Here is a 27,219-nt window from a genome sequence, read left to right on the forward strand (position 1 = left end):
TGGGCTGTATTATATTCTATGGGGGCTACATTATATTCTATGGGGGGCTCTATTAGATTTTATGAGGGAGGATTGCATCATACTCTTTGATGGGGCTACATTATATTCTATGGGGAGGTGAGCTGTATTTTATTCGGGGCTACATTATATTCTATGGGGGGACTGTATTATATTTATTATATTCTATGAAGGGTGATTGCATCATACTCTATGAAGGGCTACATTATACTGTATGAGGGGGGCTGCATTATATTCCATGGGGAGTTACATTATACTCTGTGGGGTGGTTGCATTATACTCTGCGGGATGGTTGCATTATACTTTGCATTATACTATATGTGGGCTGCATTATACTGTATCGAGGACTATGGGGAATACATTATACTATATGAAGAACTATGGGGTGCATTATACTATGGGAAGTGAATTGTACTGCATGGATGACTATGGTGGTGCATTATACTATACGGAGCACTATGAGGAGTGTATTATACTACGTGGAGGACTGAGCAGTGTATTTTAATATATGGAGGACTATAGGGAGTGTATTATACTATATGGAGGATTATGGGGCATGTTATATTATATGGAGGATTATGGGGTGTGAATTTTACAATATGGAGGACTGAGGTGCACTTTATAAAATTTGGAGGACTATGGGGTGTAGACTGATCTAATAGTGATTGTTCTGTCCCCATCATTCTTTCTCAGACGGTGTAAAGAGGCCGGGAAACAAGCGTTGAACGATTTCAATATTGTCGATCACACTCATTTAGCGGCCTGAACTCAGCGCATGTAACTGCAACCGAAATGCTTCTGTGTGATGTGCAATATGTTAGCATTTGGAGCCCCATTTTAAACTTTGCCTAGGGTCCTACTTTGCCTAAAACCAGCGCTGGCCACCACCCCCAGTAAGCAATAAGACGCATAGATTATAAGAGGTACCACCATTTTATTAAAAAAGTTTTTTTCCTACTTTTCTCCTCAAAATTTGGGGTGTGTCTTAGAATCTGGTGCATCTTATAATCTGCAAAATATGGTATCATTCCTAGTTTGCAGTACATTATTTGGTAAAGGAAAAAAATGGAAAATAAAATTTCAAGTGAGGAGAAAATGTGTTTTTTTTGTGCAATAAATATGACTGGGCAAAAATAATTCTCCAAGTTGGTACAATTATGGCCATACTAAACTTAAGGGCTTTTTGTAAAGATATAGCTTCTTGGCTAAAAAGAAAACATAGCTTTGTAGAAACCTGATTTAAACAAGCCATTATTTTCATAATGATTCTCTTTAAAGAGAACCTATCATTTACCGTAAACTATTTTAATTTCTTACCTGGTGTATACATCACTGTTCTCCAGCATCTGGCGTTTTTCATTTGTTAATGCATCTCTCCACTCCTGAGCCTCCTCTGCTCCCTAAAATCGGACTTGTTAGTGCAACCTGGGACGATCCTCGTGAGAGGAGTTTTGAACCACACCCACTTGCACAATATGACTATTTAGTTATAGACACAGAAGACAGGACCACATCTCATGGATGGAGAACATGAACAAAAGAAAAAATTCTGCATTTGCACTAGAAAAGCTATTTTCGGGAGTCTTTAACTAGTCCTTCTCACCTTCTATTCCAGAATGCTGCTTGCTGCCCTCCAATACAACATGGTCTGGGGGGCAACTGCTGGATGTTGCGATGACATCTTGTCAGTCCTACACACTGACGTTACCTAATGTAATAGGAAGCTACATCATTGCTTCAAATAGAAATGCGTGAAAGACCCTAGAAACATTGTACAGGCCTAAGATTTCAGCCAGTAATATATATGCACACATATACACGCCTATACACACTTATACACTCATATACACACCTCTAAACATATATACACACCTATACACTCATATACACACCTATATACTCCTATACACACCTATACATATCTATAAACACATATACACTCATATACACTCCTATACAGTCATATACACTCATCTACACACCTATACACTCATACAGCTTTTTCCGGCTCCTGATTGTCCATGTAATTGCATTTGCTTTCTGTGTTATGTTCTGCTTACCCATCATTTGGTATCCATAATTTATTCCATTCCTCTTGTCTTTTCCATGCATATCTCCGAGTGGTCAGTGAAACCCCTCTCCCCCTTTTTATGACCTTGCTTAACTATGAACATGTGGTCTGGCCAAACATGCCCACATCCCCTCACAGCTGTGAGCCCTTAGGTGCACATATATTCAAAGACATGAGTCTGACCAGACGTGGTCTGCCATCTTTCAAATTCCATCTTTCAAACTACAGATTTCTAATTACACTACTCTAATTACATTACAATTGGCTGGAATTGAGATCGGATGCCATGTCGCGTTTGGAAAGCCCCTGATGTACCTAAACAGTGGAAACCCCAAATTATAACTCCAACCCTAACCCTAATCCCAGCCCTAACCGTAACCCTAATCACAAACCTAACCATAACACACTCCTAACCCTAATCCCTAACCCTAATTTCAACCCTAACCCCAACTCTAGCTCCAACCCTAACCCTAACTTTAGCCCTATCCCTAACTTTAGCCCCAACCCTAACCCAAATGGGAAAATGGAAATAAATACTTTTTTTATTTTATTATTTTTCCCTAATTAAGGGGGTAATAAAAGGGGGTTTGATTTGCTATTTATAGCTGGTTTTTATGTTTGACATCTGTCACATGCTAAAAGATGCTTTTATTGGAAAAAATAGTTTTTGCATTACCATATTTTGAGAGCTGTAATTTTTTCTTATTTTGGCCCACAGAGTCATGTGAGGCCTTGTTTTTTGCAGGACAAGCTGATGTTTTTATTGGTACAATTTTCGGGCACGTGACATTTTTTGATCGCTTTCTATTCCCATTTTAGGGAGACAGAATGAACAAAAACCAGCAACTCATGAATTTCTTGTTGGGGGGCATTTATACCGTTCCACGTGTGGTAAAATTGATAAAGCGTTTTTACTCTTCAGGTCAGTGCGATTACAGCTATACCTCATTTATATTTTTTTATGTTTTGGCGCTTTTATACAATAAAAACTATTTTATATAAAAAAATAATTATTTTTGCATCGCTTTATTCTGAGAGCTATAAGTTTTTTATTTTTCCAGTGATGGAGCTGTGTGGTGGCTTGTTTTTTTGTGTGACAAGATGACGTTTTTAGTGGTACCGTGATTATTTATATCCGTCTTTTTGATCACGTGTTATTCCACTTTTTGTTTGGCGGTATGATGATAAAGCATTGTTTTTTGTCTTTTTTTATGGGGTTCACTAAAGGGGTTAACTAGTGGGACAGTTCTGTAGGGCAGGTCATTATGGATGCAGGGATACCAAATATGTGTACTTTTATTGTTTAGATTTTTTTATTCAAATATTTATTTATAGAATAAATATTGATTTTTTAATTATTACTTTTTATTATTTTTTAAATATTTTTACAATTATTTAAAAAAATCTTTTTATATTTAATTCTTACTTTTACACCCTGTACCACTATGGGGCACACATTTTCTACAGCTGCTCGCTTCTATAGCATGCAGATCTGCATGCTATAGAAGCTGTAATCGCCGCAGGGATTTTACACTAACCTGAGAGACTTCACTGCGTATGTCAGGAAGTCTCTCAGGTCTGGAAACCCAGATGTCATCATGACGACATTGGGTCTCCATGACAGCGATCGGGACCCTGCGTCATGCTGCAGGGTCTCTGGTCCAAAGGCAGAGGGGTTGTCAGAGCTGAAAGCCCTTCTGCCTGCTTCCGGAATGCTGCGATCATGTTTGATCACAGTGTTACGGGGGTTGAAGAGCCGGGAGTGGTCCGTGACCGCTCCTGGCACTTAGTGCTGGGTGTAAGCTTTGAGAATCAGCTGACACCCGGCTGCGTTCACCTGTGGCTGATCGGTATGACGTACTATCCTGTCCATGGTCATACGCGCCCGGGTCACCTGGACGGAATAGTACGTCAGATGTCAGAAAGAGGTTAAAAGTGAAAGCTGAGCTGTGATTGGTTGCTATGAGCAACAGTTTTCCCACTCCATAACACCTCAGCACACACTGACCGGGTGGGAGAAATCTAGCATCCCCGGGAACATAAGCTCCCAGCCATTTTCTGCCTCCCAGAAAGGAGCAAAGAGCACATGACAGAAATGAATCACCCCCTCCTCTATTATTGCCGTGCTCTATTGGTACAAGCGTAGAAAATCGCATTATCAGCGGCCACACATAGAGCCGCACTGCCAGGTTACATAACAGCACATCTCCAGGAACTCCCTACTCAGTGCCAGTAGTCTATACATTATACAGGTGATACTGCAAATACTGTATATGTAAGAAGATGAGCCAGAACAGAGTCGGCGATTCTATATGCTTTTTAGGGCCGGAACTAACGGAACTGTCACCACTGTTGCCGGGGGGCGATTGGTCTGGGTGGAACGGACCTGAGCACCTAACCGAAGGGGGCGTGGGGGAGATAAAAGGACTGAGCACGGGAAAACAAGGGATTTGGCAGGAAGGTGACAAGGGAGAAGGGTGTAGGTTGACTCCCTCCCCACTACTCCGATGACGAACCTCACATACGCCAATACCTTGCAGACCGACTCAGTCTCTCAGGACGTACTTACTTCACTGACCCCAGGTGTTCCCGCATCAGTCCGATATACATCATGCATTGGAAAAGACAATCTTAATCCTTCCGATCTTAGCTGGCCCATGAGAGGTTTGTACATCCCGCGGCCTGTCAACCTGTGTGCCACCCGTGTACTGCGACACTCCAGAGGAACCAACAAAAGGGACTGTTTCCAAGGCAAGCAAGCTCGGATACCTTGGCACGGTCAGGAGACAGTGCATTTCGTTCCTGCGCAGCAGAGCCAGAGACTTTGTCCATGGATTGCGACGCCTGCGGGAGCTATTCCAACCTCTCCCCAACAAGAACTTCAACCGATAAGTTGCCTCTCTCATACACCCCTTTTTCCTCCGAATATTGCGTTTTTGTGCAAATTTTGTTGTGCTCCATGTTCCACTGCATTACGTGGTTGTTTTCATCTCCCTGCATAGAGTATTCCTTGTACGCAATTAACCTGTTTAAAGTAAACACTGTTAACCCCTTCTCTGCCTCCTGCTCTTCACTGCATTCAACAAACCTCAATTCCAGTTCCATTACATATATACATACATATAAACACAGCAGTATCACCTATATATAATGAGTATACATCTGTAGCAATACATAGATATATACACAGCAGTATCACCTATATATAATGAGTATACATCTGTAGCAGTATTGTCTATATAATGTACTGTATATAGACTGCTGGCTGCTACTGCTGTATATGATCACAGTATCACCTATATAATGTACTAGCTGAAGAGCCCAGCGTTGCCTGGGCATAGTAAACTGTGGTTAGTTATAACAAACAATAATGATTATATTGCACATAAAAACCGTGCATCTAATCCTATCCTGTGTGATACTGACTGCTGAGCCATGTATCTAATCCTATTCTATGTGATACTGTCTGCTGAGCCGTGTATCTAATACTATTCTGTGTGATACTGACTGCTGAGCTGCGTATCTAATCCTATCCTGTGTGATACTGTCTTCTGAGCCGTGTATCTATTCCTGTCCTGTGTGATACTGACTGCTGAGCTGTGTATCTAATCCTATCCTGTGTGATACTGACTGCTGAGCTGTGTATCTAATCCTATCCTGTGTGATACAGTCTGCTCAGCTGTGTATCTAACCCTATCCTGTGTGATACTGACTGCTGAGCTGTGTCTACTGCTCTCCTTTGTGATACTGTCTGCTGAGCTATGTATCTAATCCTATCCTGTGTGATACTGACTGCTGAGCTGCGTATTTAATCCTATCCTGTGTGATACTGCCTGCTGAGCCGTGTATCTATTCCTATCCTGTGTGATACTGACTGCTGAGCTGTGTATCTAATCCTATCCTATGTGATACCGACTGCTGAGCTGTGTATCTAATCCTATCCTGTGTGATACAGTCTGCTCAGCTGTGTATCTAATCCTATCCTGTGTGATACAGTCTGCTGAGCTGTGTATCTAATCCTATCCTGTGTGATACAGTCTGCTCAGCTGTGTATCTAATCCTATCTTGTGTGATACAGTCTGCTGAACCGTGTATCTAATCCTACCCTGTGTGATGCTGGGCTCCCCCTGCAGTCTGTGTCAGAGGGTGGTCTGTGTTGGCACTGTAATAAATTGTGTTATTTCCAGCTTTACAGAAGGACGATAACACCATAGAAATGATAAGAATAATAGGCCTCAGTTACCACAACTGTCTACAAGGAAAACTTCCTGATGGCAACAATCACAGCTCATTTTTCATCTTTTAAACAGCTCTGGGACAGCGTGGCAAGTTTTGAGTGGCGACTTTTGTGTTTCGACTTTTATGTGTCGAGGTTGGTGTATGTGTGGTGAAATGTGTGCTGAGGGTGGTATATGTGTTGAAGCACGTGGTAGTGTGTGGCGCATTTTGTGTGTGTGTTCATATCCCCGTGTTTGGCGAGTATCCCATGTCAGGGCCCCACCTTAGCAACTGTACGGTATATATACTCTTTGGCGCCATCGCTCTCATTCTTTAAGTCCCCCTTGTTCATATCTGGCAGCTGTCAATTTGCCTCCAACACTTTTCCTTTCACTTTTTCCCCATTATGTAGATAGGGGCAAAATTGTTTGGTGAATTGGAGCGCACGGGGTTAAAATTTCACCTCACAACATAGCCTATGACGCTCTCGGGGTCCAAACGTGTGACTGTGCCAAATTTTGTGGCTGTAGCTATGACGGTACAGATGCCAATCCCGGACATACATACACACATATACACTCACTTTGAGCTTTATATATTAGATATTCAGCAGTCTATATACTGTACATTATACAGGCGATACTGCTACTGATGTGTATATACGTTATATATAGGTGACACTGCAGGATGTGTGTATATATATATATATATATATATATTATACACACATACTGTATATCTACACAGCAGTATCACCTATATATAATGTACACATCAGTAGCAGTGATACAGAAGTCTATATACATTATATAGGTGCAACCTCTGTATATACATTAAAAAAGTTTTCATCTTGGGACCCAAGTCCCTGAGATGGGGGGAGGATGAAGAGATGAGGCGGGTCCTGTCCAGCGTCAGCGGTGAAGTGGAGAGGATCCTGCTGGAAATGGTGTGTTCTCTGGTCCAGGCAGGCCAGTGTCAGACACAGATGGGGGCGCCCTCTGCGCACCGCTGCCTTTTGAAATCTCTAACTTGGCCCTGCTTGGTCTCCTGCTTGCCTGCGCTGACAAGGGCAGCAGCCGCGCGCATGTACGAACGAGGGCCGGCGGCCATGCTTGCGCACTGATGCAGATCTCCACCACAAAGTGGGTGGCCGGCCCTTAAATCTTCTGTGTGAAGGACCTATGTGCGTGCTGTCTAGCTGCACGCACTGACATAAGGGCGGTGGTGGCAAGCGTTTGTGCTCAACCACCGCTGCGGCCGCAGCCCTTGTTGGCGCGTGCAACTAAACAGCGGGCGCACATAGGTCCTTCACACAGAAGATTTAAAGGGCCGGAGGGCCGCTTTTGGTGGGGACATGCCGGCCCATCGGGCATCTGGCCGCCTCGGCAGATGCTCATTCCGGGCCTGATCACATTTGACCGCTATTATTTTGAAAAATAAAGTAACTAATATCAGTCTAAATCAGGGGAGCACAACCTGCAGCCCAAATAACTTTACTAAAGTCGGAACGAAAAGGAGCTATTTTAAAAAATTAAGTTCAAACTTTGAAAGTTTGGAAACTATTTATTCTATAACTGGTACACATAACTGTGTTTAGAGTGGTGAACATACAGCTTGCGTAGATCTTGTGCTCAGGCTTTATAGCTGCTTTTTGATGGGCCTGTGAGCAGTCCTCCACAATATCCAGGAAGTTCAGTCTCTTAGCTTAGCTGGTCAGGTAATGGAGGGGCAGCAGGTGAATCATCTGGTTGCATTGGAGCAGTGTGGTAGTGTGCTCTCCAAGCAGGACAAACAAATGAGATGTTCTGAAAGAACTGCTGGTGTTCCAAAAGGAATGGATCCTCCTTCTCCTTACTGTGTTGTACAGGTATCTCACTTGTCACATGCTCATCAGTAGCATCTTGAGTACTGATCTTTAGTGGTGATGTCATTTTCCCTGATTCTACTTCTTCCCAATTAATTGAAGTGAAAAAGTCATGCTCGCGTATGTTTCCTTCTATTCCTAACCTCGGAGACTTGTCTTTACAAAACAGACCCAGTACCAAGTCTACAATTGTAGGGTTAAAGTATTCAAATATTTCATGGTCATCGATCATGTCAATGATTGTTGTGAACATCCCTAGAGGTCCTGGGATGGCGACCAAACCATTGATAATTATGCCTAAACTAGACCAGTCTTCTTCAGCAAGATATGGTTCGCCAATTATTTTTTCCAGTGCAGTGGTCCCATCAAAGTCTCCTTCTTTTGTCATTATGGATGACAATCCAAAATCTGTGATTTTAATGTGGCCTTGGCTGGTTAACAGGATGTTTTCGTATTTCAGATCTCCATGAATGATGCCGTTGGAGTGGAGGAATTGTATTCCACACACTATCTCCGCCACTAGAAATTGTACGATGCAGAGGCTTAGCGGTGCTCTCTCTTCAACCAGGTCAAGGAGGGTCCCGCCAGTGACTAGCTCCATGACATAGTAGAGGTAGGTATTAGTATGAAAAGCTCCATAGCCGTGAACTAAAAAGATGCTCTTGTGAGTCATCTGCAGGATTTTGCTTTCTGCTATTACTTCTTCTTTCCATTGCATAGCTTCTTTTTTAACAATTGCTTTTACGGCAACACGCTCTTTTTGAATGGACTCTGTTGCCAGCATCACCACCCCACTGCAACCTGATCCAAGAACATGATGAAAAGTGAATTTGTCCACTGTTAATGGCACCGTGGCTATTTCTCCTTCTTCTGAGGTCTTTGTATGAGAATGTTCAGTATCTAGTTTTGCTTTTTTCATTGACACTAGATATTGTTCATCAGATGTAATGCTGGATCTGCTCTCTGTGTAGGGTCTTTTTATGCCACCTTGGTGCGTCACTGTTGCTTTTTCTTCATTACACACAACAGGTTTTTCAATTGATTTTTCCTCTGTTGCATTTTTTATTGTTGGGTTTTCAACAGGTGCACTATGGTCTTCTACTTCCCATTCGCAAGATCCACTCTGATTTTCGGGGGTGTCTCTTAAATTCTGGTTTCCCAACAGTTGCCTTCCTCTTTTTATTGTGGAGGCTTCCATCTTCCTTATGGATCCTACTAACCTTCTCCACTGGTTCTGCAGTCCTTGAAGAAGGGAGTGTCTTTTCGGTAGATGAATAGTAGTTTCAGGTTTGCTCACCTGATGGCTACATCCTTCCTCTGGATCCTCTATGTCAGGACCTGTTGGTGTTTCCTTCTCTCCGCTATTACTCTCTCCTTTTGAAGATGTTGTTTGTTTTTTTCTTCTTCTACAACACCACATGTTGAGTCATAGACATCAACAAGGCGCTAGTAGAAAAGAGACAAAAAAACGCAAGTAGCAAGCACTAGTAGCAAGCTAGCCGCAGCGCGATCTTTCCTCACAAAGCTGCTGAGGAAAAACACTAATGGTTCTAATGGTCACTGTGCTGCTACTGGAATCATCATCATCATTGTGATGTCATCATCATTGTGATGTCATCCGTGCAGCCACAGGCAGGTCACATTTCTCATTCGCCAAGTTTCAACCCGTTTGATCCTGTTTAATCTGGCATTTTGTATGCTGACAAACACAAATTATTAACACTAAAATAAAATGGCCACAATCTGTTATGTGATATTAATGTAAGGGTGAAACGTATCGGACTTGCTGCCAATAGAATATGAAGAGTGATTTCTTGAAGCATTGAATCTACTCTTCTTTTATTGAGAATATTTTAAATGGTGCTCATACACAAAGCAGTTTTTGTCTCCTCACCAAATTCTTCATCATCTGCCTAAAGATATTAATGGAACACTTCGGTCAAAACCAATATTACGCGTGACATGGTGGTGGTATTTGTCCCCTAGTTTTTGCATCCTGATATTTCCTCTTGCTACATATATATCACGTTAACATCTTGTGGCTGCTGTCTCTATGTCTCCATTTCTTTCAGGCTAGTGTTTTAGTCTACATTATATTTAATGTGTCTCTTTAAAAGAGAACCTTTTAATATTTGCAGGGACCTTTCCAGTCAACATGTGCTCAGATCTACCAGGAGAATAACATAGAGCAGTCATAGGCGTAGCTCTTGTTTTGGTTTGGGGTGGGGGGCGAAACTTCTGAGTGGGTCTCCAAATGTCACCATGTCACCAAACAGCACAGTGAGTGTCTGCAGACCTCTATACAGGCCCTCTCACTGATTCCAAGATTGTAGACACCTGTGATGCTAATAAGTGGACACACCTTGATTTAACATGTCCCTTTTGTCACATTATTTTCAGGGGTACCATCATTTCTGTCCAGGCCTATTTCATTAGTTTAATTTTTTTTTTTTAAATTCTGTGGAAGCATGATCGAAAAGCATTGTCTGACATTGCATTTGTTCCTTTTTGTAGATTTTTTTTAATTTATTCTTACTTTTGTCAGATTCAAGTTATCTCTGTGACCATTGTGGGTTTGTCTGTCATTAAACGAGGGGTACCAACAATTTTGACCACTTGTGTAATAGATAACAGTACAGTTATAGATGGTGACTTACAGAGGACATTCTTTCTGATGGAATCATTTACTTTTTACGCTTTTCCATCTGGCCCAGACCGACATGACAACTTCTCCAGCCAGGACTCAACTGCAGAGATTCCAACAAAGACATTTCACGTCTCATATTTTCAGCATCGTCACCATCTATTTGTAACTTGCACAAACCCCTCATCCTACTGATACCCCAATACTAAGCCGCTGCTGCTGTATATGACCCTATTACTGCACCTTCTGTGTGGTTATGTGTAACCTCTGAATTCTAAAGCATCCCTCTAGAATATAGTAATGCCGGATGCAAGTACCCTAGAAAACAGTGCCCATATTTTGTCCCCTAGAAAGTAATAATGCTCTCTGTGTGTCCCTGACAGTCACAGTTACCTGAGTTACCATATAAAATAAGTGCCAGTTTACATTTAATAATGTCCCTAGTTTCCTCCTGTACACAGTATGATGCTTTCTTATACACAGTCTAATACCCCCTCACTGTATGTATACTGACCCCTTAGTATGCCCAAACTGTTTGATGGCTCCAACACTGTATGCTGGCCCCTTCACTGTAATCCCCACACTGTATGATGGCCCCCAAGATATCCTCCATATAGTATAATGCACCCCACATAGGACTCCATATAGTATAATATACTGTCTCCATATTATAATGCAGCCCCCCCATAGGCAGACTCTATATAGTATAATGCACTCCCAATCGACAGACTCTACATTGTATAATGCAGCCCCCAATAGGCAGACTCTATATTGTATAATTCAGCCCCCCATAGAGGAGACTAATATAGTAGTAGTGACATCATCATGACCCCTGTCAGTGTCTGCGTCAGGGATGTCAGAAGCCGCGAGGGGTATGACGGGAGAGTAAGTGTAACGCTCCCAGTCTCATCAGTGCGGTCAGCTGTATCGGCATCCAGCCGATACAATTGAACTTGTGATGACTGTTGTGTGGGGCCCACTGCTGGCACCGTCTAACCCTTCCTGCTCAAGGGCTCCATAGCGGCCAAGTGGCAAAACAGGGAGATCGTGTCACCCTGCCGCAGAATGTAACTGTGTAGCTCCAGGTGGGCCCCCTCAGAGCGAAGGGCCTGAGGTGACCACCCCCTCTACCTATCCCAGTAGCTATGCTACTGAGAGCAGTTATAGATGAGGAGACTAATATATTGTGAAAATATAATATTTTCCTGCAGGCTCTGTGTTATTTATCTCTGCAAGTTTGAAAAAAGCTGGTCTGGTTTATCAAAAATCTGTATTAAAAAAATATATTATTATTAACAATTGTGGCTATTTTATATGAACCCCTTCATGACTCCCAATTAGCGTTTTTTCTCCCCTCCTTCCCAGAGCCATAACTTGTTTATTTTTCAGCCCACTTAACCGAATGAGGGCTTGTTTTCTATGGGACGAGTTGTTCCTTTGAATGACACCATTCATTCTAGCAGATAATGTACTTTAAAGCGGGAAAAGAAATGCCACGTGCCTTGAAATTGCAAAAAATGTCCAATTGCACAAATTTGGTTTTATTTTCCATGTTTAGTATATGGTAAAATTGACCTCTTGATATGATTACATACATTTAAAAAAAATCTATACATTGTTGGTAATTGGTTCAAAAACAAATTTAGCATGTTGTTTAAAAAAAAAAAATTCTATTTATATATTTTGCCGCCATTTTCCGAAACCCGTAACATTTTCATTTGTTGGGATCTGGGGCTGTGTAAGGATTTTTTTTTAGTCCCTGAACTGACGACGCATGTGAAATGCCGACATCACAGATTGACAACGGCCTGGACATTATAACAGCGTGACCGTTAGAGGTAGATGATCATAAGCCAGGAAAGATGAGGGCTCAGTTTACCAGCATGCATCAAAATCAAGGACACAACATATGACATAAATGTACATCATGTGTTGTGAAGGGGTTAAAAGAGTTGTATGCTTTCAGACTTCTCTGCATTATTCTCCTTCCAATCCCTTGTTCACCTTTGGATGTGTCCTTCTTGGTCTTCTAGTGAGCTATGAAGTGACCCAACTCCTCCCGTGGTGATCTATGATTACGTCAGCCAGCAATGTGGGTCTCTGTCTCTCTCAAGTGTACAATGTACAGTCCTTCTGTTGACAGGACATAATCAGATTTAGGCACTAAAAGAGGCATTCAGCCCTATGTCTACATCGCATACATAGACCAACAACAGCTGCTTCTTTTGAGCATATAGTGTGATGGACAAGAAAGGAGACAAAAGGATGTCTTCAATCAGTCCCTCTCCATCTCCACCTTTTATCTAATAGTATATCTTTAGTATCTGTCAGTCAAACACTGAAAAATTCAATAATGCCCTGTACTACCTATAGTTAGTACAGTGCATTATTGACCCATGTCGCCATGAAATGGACAAAAAAATACGTTTTTCTAATTGTTCCAAAAATGTAAAACTAAAAAAGCCAAAATCTCATCTTTTAACAATAAATAATGTTTTACTTGAGAACCCTCCTAACAAAAATATTAAAAACAATGTCATAATTGCTGTTTTTGTTAACCTCTTTACTTTCCAAGCCCATTTTCACCCTCAAGACCAGGCCAAATTTATAATTCTGACCAGTGCCACATCATGAGGTAATAAATCTGGAACGCTTCAACGTATCCCACTGATTCTGAGAATGTTTTTTGTAACATATTGTACTTCATAATAGTGGTAAAAGTTATTCGATATGACTGGTGTTTGTGTCAAAAAATGGGAAATTTTGCAAAAATTTGGAAACCTTCACAATTTTTAATAATAATAATAATAATAATAATAATAATCTTTATATAGCGCCAACATATTCTGCAGCGCGTTACAGTTTAACAGTTTCAAACACAAGTCATAAGTAACAACGTTAACAATACAATAATTAAAGCAAAATAAACCAACTCTGCTCGTGAGAGCTTACAATCTACAATGAGGTGGGGAGATACAAAGTACAGGTGTGTGTTTACAATGATGTATATACAATGATGGTCCAGCCATCTTGAGGGAGTGGTGGATAGATGGAGATAGTGAATGGGCTACACACACTTACACTTAAAATGACTGATTAGTGACCGTGATAGAAAGCTCTGAACAAATGTGTTTTGAGGGAGCGCCTAAAGCTATGCAAATTGTGGGTGTTCCTAATTTCTTGGGGTAGAGCATTCCAGAGGATTGGCGCATATTCCTCACCAATCGTTACACCGATGCCTCTACCTTGTGCCAGTCATTACACTGGCTACCCATCTACTCCAGAATTCAGTATACGCTTATTACCCTCACCCACAAAGCCCTCCATGGCTCAGCACCACCCTACATCCCCTCCCTTGTTTCGGTATACCACCCAACCCGCGCCCTCCGTTCTGCTGATGACCTGAGGTTAGCATCCTCAATAATCAGAACCTCCCACTCCCGTCTCCAAGACTTTACACATGCTGCGCCAATTCTTTGGAATGCACTTCCCTGATCAATACGAGTAGTCCCCAATCCCCACAATTTTAAGCGTGCCCTGAAAACGCATTTATTCAGACTGGCCTACCGCCTCAACACATTAACCTAATCTATCCCTGTGTGGCACAGCCAAAAGTTTTACCATAACCAGGTTCCCCGCATCATGTTCCCACATGCTTTATGCATCCATTCATCCATCCATGCATCCAGCCCTCTGTGTCTGTACTGTTACACACTTAACATTATGGCTGGTCCATACAATCAGGGCAATTGTTATCACCCACCTTTCGTGTCTACCTTTTTCCTCATAGACTGTAAGCTTGCGAGCAGGTCCCTCATTCCTCTTGGTATCTGTTATGATCTATGTGATTATTGTTATGCTGTAATGACTATTGTCTGTACAAGTCCCCTCTGAAATGTAAAGTGCTGCGGAATATGTCGGCGCTATAGAAATAAAATTTATTATTATTAAGTCTTGGAGTCGGGAGTGGGAGGTACTGATTAGTGCAGAGGTTAGTCGAAAGTCGTTTGCAGAGGGCATTGGTCGGTTAGGCCGATAGACAGAAATGAGGGAGGAGATGTAGGGGGGTGCTGCACTGTGGAGAGCTTTCTGGGTGAGAACAAGTACTTTGAATTGGATCCTATAATAAATGGGCAGCCATTGTAACGACTGGCGAAGAGCGGATGCGTCTGAATACCGATTAGCTAGATAGACGACCCCGGCTGCTGCATTAAGGATAGACTGGAGAGGGGAAAGTCGAGTGAGGGGGGAGGCCAATTAATAGAGCGTTGCAGTAGTCCAGACGGGATTGGATCAAGGCGACAGTGAGGATTTTTGCTGTTTCCATGGTGAGAAAAGGGCAGATTCTAGAGATGTTCTTTAGGTGTAAGCGGCAAGAGCGGGCAAAAATTTTACATGGGATGTGAAGGAGAGATTGGTGTCAAACGTAACACCCAGACAGCGCGCTTGCTGCCGGGGTGTTATTATGGTGCCACCCACGGAGAGGGAAATGTCAGATTTAGGGAGGTTAGTAGACAGGGGGGCAGAAGAAGTTCAGTTTTGGAGAGGTAGAGGTTTTAAACTTTTAAATCAGCACAATTTGTGAAACATTTTTTGGTGCGATTTTTTCCAACAAAATTTACAAAACCATTTTTTTTTAAGGGAACACATCCCATGTAAAGTGACTTTGAGGGTTACATATGACAGAAAATACCCTAAATTGACACCATTTTAAAAACTCCACCCCTCAAGTTGCTCCAAACCACAAGAAGTTTATTAGCCCTACAAGTGCTTCACAGGAACTGAAGCAATGTGGAAGGCAAATAAATGAACATTTTTCCAAATATTTTAGTTTAGACCCAATTTTTCGTTTTCACAAGGGTAACGGGAAAATGAACCCCAAAACTTGTTGTGCACGGAGAAGAAAATGAACATTTATATTTTTCAAAGATTTTACTTTATACCCAGTTTGTAATTTTCGGAAGGGTAACAGGAAAATTAACCTCAAAATTTGTTGTGCAATTTCTCGTGAGCATGCCGATACCCCATATGTAGGGGAAAACTACACAGTAGGGTTTGGAAGGGAAGTAGCACAGTTTCTCTTTTTGAACGCCAAATTGGCCGGAATCGAGAGCGAACGCCATGTTGCATTTAGAGAGCCCCTGATGTGCCTGAATAGTAGAAACACCCCCCAAGTGACCCCACTTTTTTAAACTGGAGCCCTTTAAGGAAACACAATACATCCCCCATAATATACCGTATATACTCGAATATAAGTCGAGATTTTCAGCCCAAAAAATTGGGCTGAAAGTCCCCCTCTCGTCTTATATTCGAGTCATATACAAAGGGGGTCAGAGGGGGAGGGGGGGGTGGGGGTGTCAGGTCATATTTACCCGTCCTGACGCTGTCGCTTGAGTCCCCAGCTTCTCCCCGTGCTCTCTCGTCCTTCCTTCAGCGGTCACGTGGTGCCGCTCATTAAAACTCATGAATATGCGCATATTAATGAGCGGTATCACAAGACCTCTGAATGCAGGAAGAGAGAGCACGGGGAGAAGCTGGGGACTCAAGCAACAGCGTCAGGACGGGTAAGTATAGCGATACTCACCTGTCCTGCGTCCATGGCTGCTTGCTGCTGTCTGTCATCGGTCAGTGACTTCAGACAGCAGAGGGCGCGGTGACGTGGTTAGTGCGCGCCGTGCCCCCTGCAGTCTGAACGTCACAGACTGATGACGTGCAGATAGCGGTGAGCAACCATGGACGCAGGACAGGTGAGAATCTGACACCCAGCGACGGAGAGGTGAGTATGTCATTTTTTTTATTTTTACATGCAGCAGCAGCATGGGGGCAGCATATGAGGGAACAATCTATGGAGCTATTTATGGGGGCAGCATATGAGGGAACAATCTATGGAGCTTCTTCTGAGGACACCATATGGGGGAATAATCTATGGAGCATTTCCCACCCTAGACTTATACTCGAGTCAATAAGTTCTCCCAGTTTTTTGTGGCAAAATTAGGGGGGTCGACTTATACTCAGATCGACTTATACTCGAGTATATACGGTAATACCAAATAATATTCTCAAGTAATAGAATAGTGCTTCTCACTGTGCTCCACTGGCATACAGCCAACGATGGCAGACCATGCAGCTGCTGAGGCCTGGTGCCAGTGCAGGAGCCGCTTCCCCCAACACTGTATCAGCATCCTGGATGCCAATAAAATTGAAAGTAATAATGAAATAGCGAGCGCCACCTTACTCATCTAATTTCTTCATTCTCCTTTGACGTCTGATGTCTCAACATTGTGGGTGCAATGATGTCACTAGATGGCGCCTGCTGTGCTGAGATGTGCACTGCTTCAAAACGCTCACTGCGGGAGAAGAAGAGCGGAGTATTGTATTTTTTTTTACATTGTGGTGACCATTCATTTTTATGCAACTCTATATATATATAAATCTCTATATATAAAACTGATTGTGTGTGTGTGTGTGTGTGTGTATATATCATCAACCAATCACGAAGCATCTTTCATTTCACCAGAGCTGTTTAAAAGAAGCTGAGCTGTGATTGGTTGCTAGGACCAACAGTTTTCTCACTGCATGACAATACCTCAGCAGACAGTGACATGGTGGGAGAAATCTAGCATCCCTGGGAACATAAGCTCCAGCCATCATCTGCCCCCGCAGAAAGGAGTAGAGAGCACATGACAGAAATGAATCCCCCCTCCCTGCCCATATCCCAATCACACATCCTCCATCCCATAGGCACATCTTCCCTCTTAAAGGGATCATTGGTATGCAAGTCAGGGCAAATCCATCCAGCGCTCTAGTTTGACGCCAGGCCTCTCTTAAAGAGATCCCCGATATGGAAGTTGGAACCGTTCCACTCAGCGCTCTGGTTCTGACCCCCAGGGTCTCTTAAAGGGATCCCCGGTATGGAAGTCAGGGCAATTGCCTTCAAATGCTCTGGTTCTGATCCCAGGCCTCTATTAAAGGGATTGTTAGGGACGGCGGAACGCACTAAATAATAAATAATAATAAGTGCGTTCGCTGCCCGGGGTCCACCGTACAGAGGTGTTACACTGCTGCTAGGTAATGGCACATGCCCAATATGGCGGTATAACGCACGCGGGTTGAACGTCACCTGGTGAGCACTGGGCGCCCTCTGTTACTTCACAGAGGCGCCGTAGCGTTAAACACAAATGCCGAGCCTGTTGAACTCACAGGTCTCAGCGGATTGCACGCAGCGACAGACGCTGCCACTATATGAAAATGCCCGGTATCAGGCTCACTGTCGGACGCTAGTACTGTGGATCGTATGCACTGTGGCCTGTAGCTTGCCACTGACTGGTGCTGACTCTATCACTAATTCCCTATCCACACACGTAATATCAGAGGGAGGGGAATCTTAATGAGTCATTTGCAAGTCCATGTTTCCGTCATCATTCACACAGTTAGCAACTAGAGTCTATACTAGCGCATGGCCGAGCGGCAATGGGAACCTTTTATAGCCAGGACATTCTGAAAGCTTCCAGATCCCTGAGATGGACCAATCAGATCTGGAGAAGGACCTGAGCATGTGATTCTCGATCCTCAATGGGAGATCGTCTCGTGAGCATGCTCAGTGGAGCGACGGAAGGACTTAGCCTCTGGAGTCGCTTGCTGCTGATAATCCTGCGTTGCTATTGCCGGCCCAGAGGTGGCAGCAACAGCCAGACCCACAGAGCTGGTCTGAGCAGAGCGTCGGGAACGACGGGGCTGCTGAGCAGGCTCCTCTGCGGTCGCTGGAGAATGGGAGACTGCTGAATGCAAGGCTTTGGATTCCCGCTGTGCAGCTGCAGGATCCCGACACCTAACATTACCCCCCTCCTAGGGCCCCCTCCCCTCTGAGCCTCGCTACGCTAGAATGCCACGAAAAGCGGGGCGTGGATGTTCTCCACTAGTTCCCAGGTCCGGGCCTCTGGACCATGACCCTTCCAATCCACCAAGTAAAACTTTTTTTGCCATGCACCACCCTGCGTCCCACAATGGCGTTGACCTCAAACTCATCCGAAGACAAGTCTGATGTCCCAGCAGATGACTCGGAAAACCGGGACATGTGAACAGGTTTGACAAGGGACACGTGGAAGACGTCAGAGATGGCCAAGTGTGGTGGAAGAGCCAGACGGTAGACCACCGAGCTGATCCGCTAGAGGATTTTGCAGGGGCCAATATATCGCGGAGCAAACTTGGTGGACTCGGCCCGAAGCCTGATATTTCGGGCAGAGAGCCACACCAAGTCGCCAGGGGCAAAAGTTGGAGCGGGGCGCTCTCCTTAGAGGCTCGAATGGCATCCTGGGTGCGATCCTAAATGTCGCGAGCCTCCACTGCCCAGTCCGCCACCCTGGAATCAGTGGAAGACACTGGCATCGGGACGGGGATGTGCGGGTGCTGGCCGTAATTAAGAAGGAACGGCGTCTGACCAGTGGAGTCAGCCACTGCATTATTCAGGGCAAATTCGGCCCACAGTAGCAAGGATGCCCAGTGATCCTGCCTGGCCGAAACAAAATGTGCAAACGAAATACGTGCTTTATGAACAGTGCGGCGAGACCACGAGCGGAAGGCAACCGCGCGAGTGGCACCAGATGCACCATTTTAGAAAAATGATCGGTGACCACCCAGATGACCGTGCTGCCTCCAAATTTGAGCAGGCCGACCATAAAATCCATGCCAACCATCTCCCAGGGTCTGTCTGCCACCAGCAGGGGATACAGTAACCCAGCCTGCCTCTGCCTGGAGGACCTGTTCCGAGCACAAGAGACGCATGCCTGAATGTATTCTTTCGTGTCCCGAGCCATGTGCCGTCACCAATAAGACCTTGCCAGGGGTTCTGTGGTCCGCTTATTGCCAATGTGACCACCCACCCTGGACGCGTGTGCCCACGCGAGAACCTCTGGCCGCAGGCGAGGAGGGACAAAGGTCTTGCCCGGTGGTACTGACTCAAGAGCGACCGGGGCCACGGTCCTCAGACTCTCAGTGGGGACGATCAGCCTCCTCCTCCTCCGCCGAGACCACCGAGCTAGAGAGAGCATCAGCCCGGACGTTCTTCTCACCGGTCAGATAGTGCAAGGTGAAGCGTCAGAAGAAGAGCGACCACCTAGCTTGACGAGAATTCAAGCGCTGGGCTGTTTGTAAATAGACCAGGTTTTTATGGTAAGTGTACACCTGAAAGGGGAACCGGGCTCCCTCCAGGAGATGTCTCCACTCGGAAAAGGCCAACTTCATTGCCAACAGCTCCCTGTCCCCGATGAAGTAGTTCCTTTCCACCGGTGAAAAAGTGTTTGAGAAGAAGCAGGGATGCTTCCGACCTTGAGCATCCTTCCGGCAAAGGACTGCTCCTGCACCAACGGATGAGTAATCCACCTCTAGGATAAAGGGTTTATCCACATCGGGACGGTGGAGAATAGGAGCGCCAGCAAAATGAGTTTTAAGAGACTAGAAGGCCGCGGAGACCTGTTCTGATGAAACCTTGGGATTGGCTCCTTTTATGGTGAGGGCGGCCAAAGGAGCTACCAGTGTGGAGAAGTGGGGGATGGACGGTAATAATTAACGAACCCCAAAAAGCGCTGCACCGCTTTAAGAGAATGGGGCTCCTGCCAGTCCATTACCACCTGCAGTTTGGCAGGATGCACAGCGAACCCCTGGGCCGAGATGATATAGCCCAGGAACGGCAAGGACTCCTGCTCAAATTGGCACTTCTCCAACTTGGCTAAGAGAGAATTCGCCCGCAAACGGTCGAAGACCTTGCAGACGTATCTCCGGTGAGAGGCCAAATCTGGAGAAAAGACGAGGATGTCATCCAGATAGACCACCACCAAGGTGGAGAGCATATAGCGAAAGACATCATTTACGAAGTCTTGGAAGACAGCAGGTGCGTTACAGAGGCCAAAGGGCATGACCAGATACTCATAGTGGCCATCCCTGGTATTAAAGGCTGTCTTCCACTCGTCTCCTTCGCGTATGCGGATCAGGTTGTAAGCCCCCTGTAGTTCTAACTTAGTAAAGATCCAGGCCCATCGCAAACTGTCAAACAACTCAGAGATCAGAGGAAGAGGGTACTTGTTTTTCACTGTAATAGCATTGAGACCTCTGTAGTCAATGCAGGGACGCAGCTCTCCGCTCTTCTTCTGTACGAAGAAAAACCCTGCCCCTGCTGGCGACACCGACTTCCTAATAAACCCTCTTGCCAGGTTCTCCCAGATATATTGTGACATGGCCTCCGTCTCCGGAGAGGTAGAGGATACACGCGGCCTCTAGGAGGTTCCGCGCCTGGTAAAAGGTCTATCGGACAGTCGTAGGGGTGATGCGGCGGAAGCGTCTCTGCTACAGTTGAGCGAAACTGGTCAAAAAAATTCAAAAGTCGCCGACTTTTGCCAAAGTCGGGTTTCATGAAACGAAACCCGACCTCAGCGTGAGGTCGGCCACGAGGTCGGCGACTTTAGCGCCAAAGTCGCGTTTCAAAACATGCTTCAGCGCCCTTTTTCAGCCAGTGAGGAAGAACGGACACTGTGGGCAACATGATGACATAGGCAGCGGTCCCCACCATCTTTGAGAAGGGCATGCAAGTGATTGATTTGCTTTGGGGGGCATCACAGGGGGTATAAAAGGGCGTGCACGCCGACCGCCATCTTACTTCTGCTGATCTCAGTATAGGGAGAGATGCTGCTGCTGCAGATTCTGTAGGGAGAGCGTTAGGCAGGGAGGAAGAAAAAAATCAGCTGCTGCTGCTAGCGATTTTGCCTGTACAACACACCAGTCACTGTGCAGTGCAAGGGGAGGCTATGTTTTGGTGGATCAGCTCTGTTGGTTGTTAGGCTGCCTTATAAGGCAACCTGATAGCTGTATTGCTGGTGTCACACTGCTTTGCAAACTGCTTTTTTAAAAGCAATCCTTTTTTTTTTTTGTCCTGGTGAGATACTGAGCGTGCATTTTTTCACACCGTACAGCGGTGTACGCTGCTCTCTCAGTACCGTGTAACGGCTGTTATCACAGCCACAGTGAAGCTAAGGGTGTGACTCTGTGACGATAAGTTGAGGAGGAGTTGTTCCGTTCTTACAGACCTCCACCTTATAGTTTTGTCTGTTTTTCAAACAGTCTAGTCTATTTGCTGTTTGATTACATTCAAAACTATAGAGAGACAGCGTGTCAGTCCGTAAACTAAAAAAACACGGAGATTGACAATTTAACATACACCGGACAGCGGTGTACGTGCACGCTGCTCTCTCAGTACCATGTAACGGCTGTTATCACGGCCACAGTGAAGCTAAGGGTGTGACTCTGTAAGGATAAGTCGAGGAGTTGTTCCGTTCTTACAGACCTACACTCTAGGGAGATTCCAATCCTGCCCTGTCCTATATAACATTTTTGACAATGTGACCACCCAGAAGTGTGTAAGGACATTCCATTTCTCCCGTCCTATGTCACATTTTTCACACCAGCCAAATTCAGCCTGTCTTACAGCGGTGTGATATACATTGGGCCTCACACAATACATCAGTGTCCAGAAGTGTGTAAGGACATTCCATTTCTCCCGTCATATATCACATTTTACACACCAGCCAAATTCAGCCTGTCATACAGCGGTGTGATATACACTGGCCTGACACAATATATCAGTGTCCAGAAGTGGTAGGAGAATTAAATTCTCCCCTGTCCTATATACACCTTGTACCTTGTTTTACAGTTCCATATCGTTGGTGGAATTGTGGGTACATTTTTAAAAAAAAAATGAGGAAGTGTGGTGTAAGAGGCCGTGTTGGTGGGCGGGGGTTGCCAGCTGTTAATGATGGTGTTGGTGTGGGATCTGCTGGTAGTGGTAAAAGCAAAATAACACCAAATACAGGAGGTGTTAAGCCTGCATCATCGTCTGGCTCCACAAGGCCTCGAAGGCTCCCTTTTCTGGGAGTAGGTAAACCGCTTTTAAAGCCGGACCTTCAGGAACAAGTTTTGGCTTACATTGCTGACTCGGCCTCCAGCTCTATCGCCTCCTTATCTGAACTTGTAAAAAATAAAAGCACTGAGTCGTCTTTGGAGGCTCATGGTCATGAACCACACCTTTCTTTGTGTCCTTCACCCCAACCAAAATTGAAGGATGCGGCAGGCCACACAACAGATTACTCCATGGAGCTGTTTTCACATACCATGCCTGGGTTATCAAGTGAAATGGTGAATTACCCAGGCCAAGATGAATCTGATATGGAGTGCACTGATGCACAGCCACTGATAGATTATTCTGCTGGTACATTCACTCAGAGCACGACATTGTCCTCGCAGTGTACTGAGCCAGATTCTGACCCGGATGAAACTCAGGTGCCCCTTCCCGCATACTATACCACCGTACACGGTGACACAGAGGAAGGTGCACATGACATTGAAGAGGAGGTGATGGATGACCCAGTTGTTGACCCAGATTGGCATCCATTGGGGGAAGAGGGTGCCGCTGCCAATAGCTCCGAAGAGGAGGAGGAGCATCCGCAGCAGGCATCGACATCGCAACAGCTGTTATCTGGCAGGCACGAAGCAGTCCAAAAACGGGTTACAAAAAGCCAAAAAGTTGCTGGACTGCTGGGCCAGATGGTCAAAATAGCACATCGTGCAAGGACGCAAAATGTCTTCCATAGTAGGAAGAGTGCAGTGTGGCACTTTTTTTGAGCAAAATCCTAATGATCAGGCCAAGGTAATCTGTAAGAAGTGCGCAAAGACCTTTAGCCGAGGGAAAAATCTGAAAAATTTGAATATCAGTTGCATGCTTAGACATTTAACCACCATGCACTTGCAAGCGTGGACGGAACACCAAACCTCAAGTACGATATGTGCAAATGCTCCCAAAGAAGGTAGTCAGCAACGCTACATTGTTTCCCCCACTGTAAGCCCACTGGTTAGCACAGCAGCAAATGTTGAGGTGTCGTTGCAAGGCCAAAGCTGTCAGGGAATCATAATGTTATATCAACGAAAGACTGAATCTAGGCCATCAGCAAGAACACCAACTCCTTCACCATCATCAACCCTCTCTCAGTCCGCCCTGTCCACCGCTAGTTCCACCATAGGCATCTCTCAAGTCCAGCTCACCCTGCCAGAGACTATGAGTAGGACATGAAAGTACTCATCCTCTCATCCGCGTACACTGAGTTTGAACGCCCACATTGCCAAACTAATCTCGTTAGAGATGATGCCCTATCGGTTGATGGAAAGCGCAGCTTTCCTTGAACTCGTGGCCTACGCAGTACCACGCTATGAACTACCCAGTCGCCACTTCTTTTCTCGCAAAGCCATCCCAGCCCTCCACCTTCATGTGAAGGACCGCATTGTCCATGCACTCAAGCAATCAGTGAGTGGAAAGGTGCACCTCACAACTGATGCATAGTCCAGTAGGCATGGCCAGGGCCGTTACGTGTCCATCACTGCGCACTGGGTTAATGTGGTGGACGCAGGGTGCACAGGAGACAGCGGTGGTGGGACTGTGCTGCCTAGCCCACGGTATAGGAAACAGTTGGCTGTAGGCGTTCGACCCTCCTCCTCCTACTCCTCTTGAAGCGAAAGCTCGTCCCCAGAGAGCAGTCGCAGCAGCACTCCATCCACAGCTGCGAGTGTTGCACATGAGGTGTCCCCCTATCGATCAGTTAGTGGAAAGCGTCAGCAGGCTGTGTTGAAGTTGATGTGTTTGGGCGACAGACACACCGCGGAGGTACTGGCTGACTACTTTCAGTAACAAACTGAGTCATGGCTGGGCAGTCTACATCTTGAGGCAGGCAAGGTAGTCAGCGATAACGGCCGTAATTTTGTGGCTGCCATAGCCCTTTCAAAACTCAGACACATACCTTGCTTGGCTCACACATTGAACCTGGTGGTGCAGTGCTTCCTCAATAATTATCCAGAGTTAACAGGCCTGCTCCAGAAGGTTTGAAAACTGTGCTCGCACATCCTCCGGTCGCCCGTACACTCCAGTCGTATGCAGAAGCTGCAGCGATTGCTACATCTTCCCAAGCACCGGCTAATTATCGACGTTGCAACAAGGTGGAACTCCACCCTGCACATGGTTGAGCGGGTGTGCGAACAGAGGCAGACCGTAATGCATTTGTGGGAGGATACCCGGACAGGTATTTTGAGGGCAGACATGGAGTTGACAGGTGTGCAGTGGTCAAAGCTGAAAGACCTCTGTAAAGTCCTTCAGTGTTTTGAGGAATCCACACGGCTGGTAAGCGCAGACGACGCCATCATAAGCATGAGCATCCCACTTATGCGTCTGTTCATGCAAACTTTGACACACATTAAGGAGCAGGCGTCTGCAGCCGAGGTTGACGAAGAGGAAGAGGAGGAAATCCTTGATGACAGTCAGCCATTGTCTGCTCTGGGACACCTCCTGGACGAGATGGAGGAAGAGGAGGAGGAGGGTGATGATGGGGATGATTATTTAGGGGAGGAGGATGCTTCTCGTGTGTCCAGAGAAAATGTTGGCGTGGCAAGGTCTGGTACAGGGTTTGTGCGTGACTGGAGGGATGTGGATTTGCCAGAAAGTGCTCCTCCACCAAGCAGTCGCACTGCATCATTGACACCGGGAACATTGGCCCACATGTCAGATTATGCCTTGCAGATCCTAAAAAGGGACCCCTGTTATGAATGAGTCACCGAAGGAGGAAAAAACAAAAATACAAGCTAAGTCCAGAAAACCGGAGAGGTTGGTAGCTATCGGATTGCAGACCCCTGATCCTATTCACAAAACTAACAGTAGCCGTGGGGGTTCCTACGGTGCCTTAGACCCCTCGTTCACAGCCGGAGAACTAAATAAGCCTAAAGAAAGAAAGGGGAAATCCAAACTGCCCCAGAGCAGACCCCAAAGCAATAGATAGCCCCCACATGTATTGTCGGTGAAAAGCAGATGAAAACACAACCACAGACAGAAAGACAGGTTGAGCAAACGATGGGGCCCAACTAACTAAATAGTAAAGGACAGAAAAGATGATGGCTGCAATCCGCAAAAATACTGCCAAAATAATGTCCAACACGTCTGATAGAAAAAAGGCCCTGAAGTCACTAGACTTCAAAAACACTATATCAGCACTCAGGTATATTCTGAAGACTGAGCAAAAGATCAACTTGACCAGAGACAAAAATGGAGCTCAGCCTGTACCAACAAGGGCAGGCAGAACAAAAACACTAAGTAAACAGACAATATCTCATGGAAAAATAAGAGAGCAAATACTTAGCTTTCAGAAGACAGGTACTGAACTGGTTTGCAAGAGCTCAGAGCAGAAAGGATCACCAGCACCCCTGTAGGGCGTCGGCTGCCTTATATCCACTCAGTGATTCCGGGTGTCCAATCAGGCTCCACCTGTTCAGATGACAGGTTCTTCCCAACCCAATCAATTTCACTACCTCTCTTCACCAGCAGAGGGAGTTCATCAGACATCAACGGTGAAGGGGAAAATGAACTCACAACAGACCCCCCGCATTGCTAAAATGATGAACGATGACGACTACTGGTTGGCCAGCATCCTGGATCCACGCTATAAAGGCAAATTCCAAAACATCATGCCACAGGAGAACCTTGACCTAATATTGGCTAACAAACAAGCTACTCTGGTAAACCTGTTGGTTGAGTCACTCCCAGCACACAGCAGCGGTGATGGTTCTCACACGAGCCGTAGGGGCCAGGGGCAGCTTGGAAGAGGTGTTTGTGGTGCACACATCAGAAGTGGCGTTGGAGACAGGGGTTTCATGACCATGTTTTGGACTGATTTTTCAAGTCCCGCTCACACGACTGGTAATACTGCATCGATGGAAAGTGACAGGAGACAGCACTTGTCAACTATGGTTACAAACTACTTTTCCTCCCATGTCGATGTTCTCCCTCACAGGTCATTCCCCTTTGACTATTGGGCCGCTAAACTGGACACCTGGCCTGAATTGGCACAATATGCACTACAGGAGCTCGCTTGCCCAGCTGCAAGTGTGCTATCGGAAAGAGTCTTCAGTGCTGCTGGATCAATCCTGACAGAAAAAAGGACCCGTCTGTCGACCCAAAATGTGGATGATCTAACCTTCATTAAAATGAACCATGCATGGGTTTCCAAGGATTTTGTCCCACCTTCCCCTGATGACACATAGGTTGACAGAAAAATGGCTTGCTTTGGTCCTCCTCTTCCTGGGACTTGAACAATTTCGCCTTTTGCATCAGCTGAATGTCCAACATCAACATATGCCACATTCTAAAACTCCCCAACTGTGCTGCCTCCCCCCCCATGGCCGGGGTCACCACCTAGCGCACGAAACCGTGCGAGTGCCGTTGCCCTGGACAGGTGGGTAGGCCGACTCTTGGGCGCGGGCACTGGCACAGGGTCCCTCATAGTGCAATCAAGTGTCTCTGACGGTGGTGGTGCACACCCGCCGTCA

This window comes from Dendrobates tinctorius, unplaced genomic scaffold (genome assembly GCF_039654945.1).
Source record: "Dendrobates tinctorius isolate UK_male_01 unplaced genomic scaffold, ASM3965494v1 ptg000103l, whole genome shotgun sequence".
Classification (NCBI taxonomy): domain Eukaryota; kingdom Metazoa; phylum Chordata; class Amphibia; order Anura; family Dendrobatidae; genus Dendrobates; species Dendrobates tinctorius.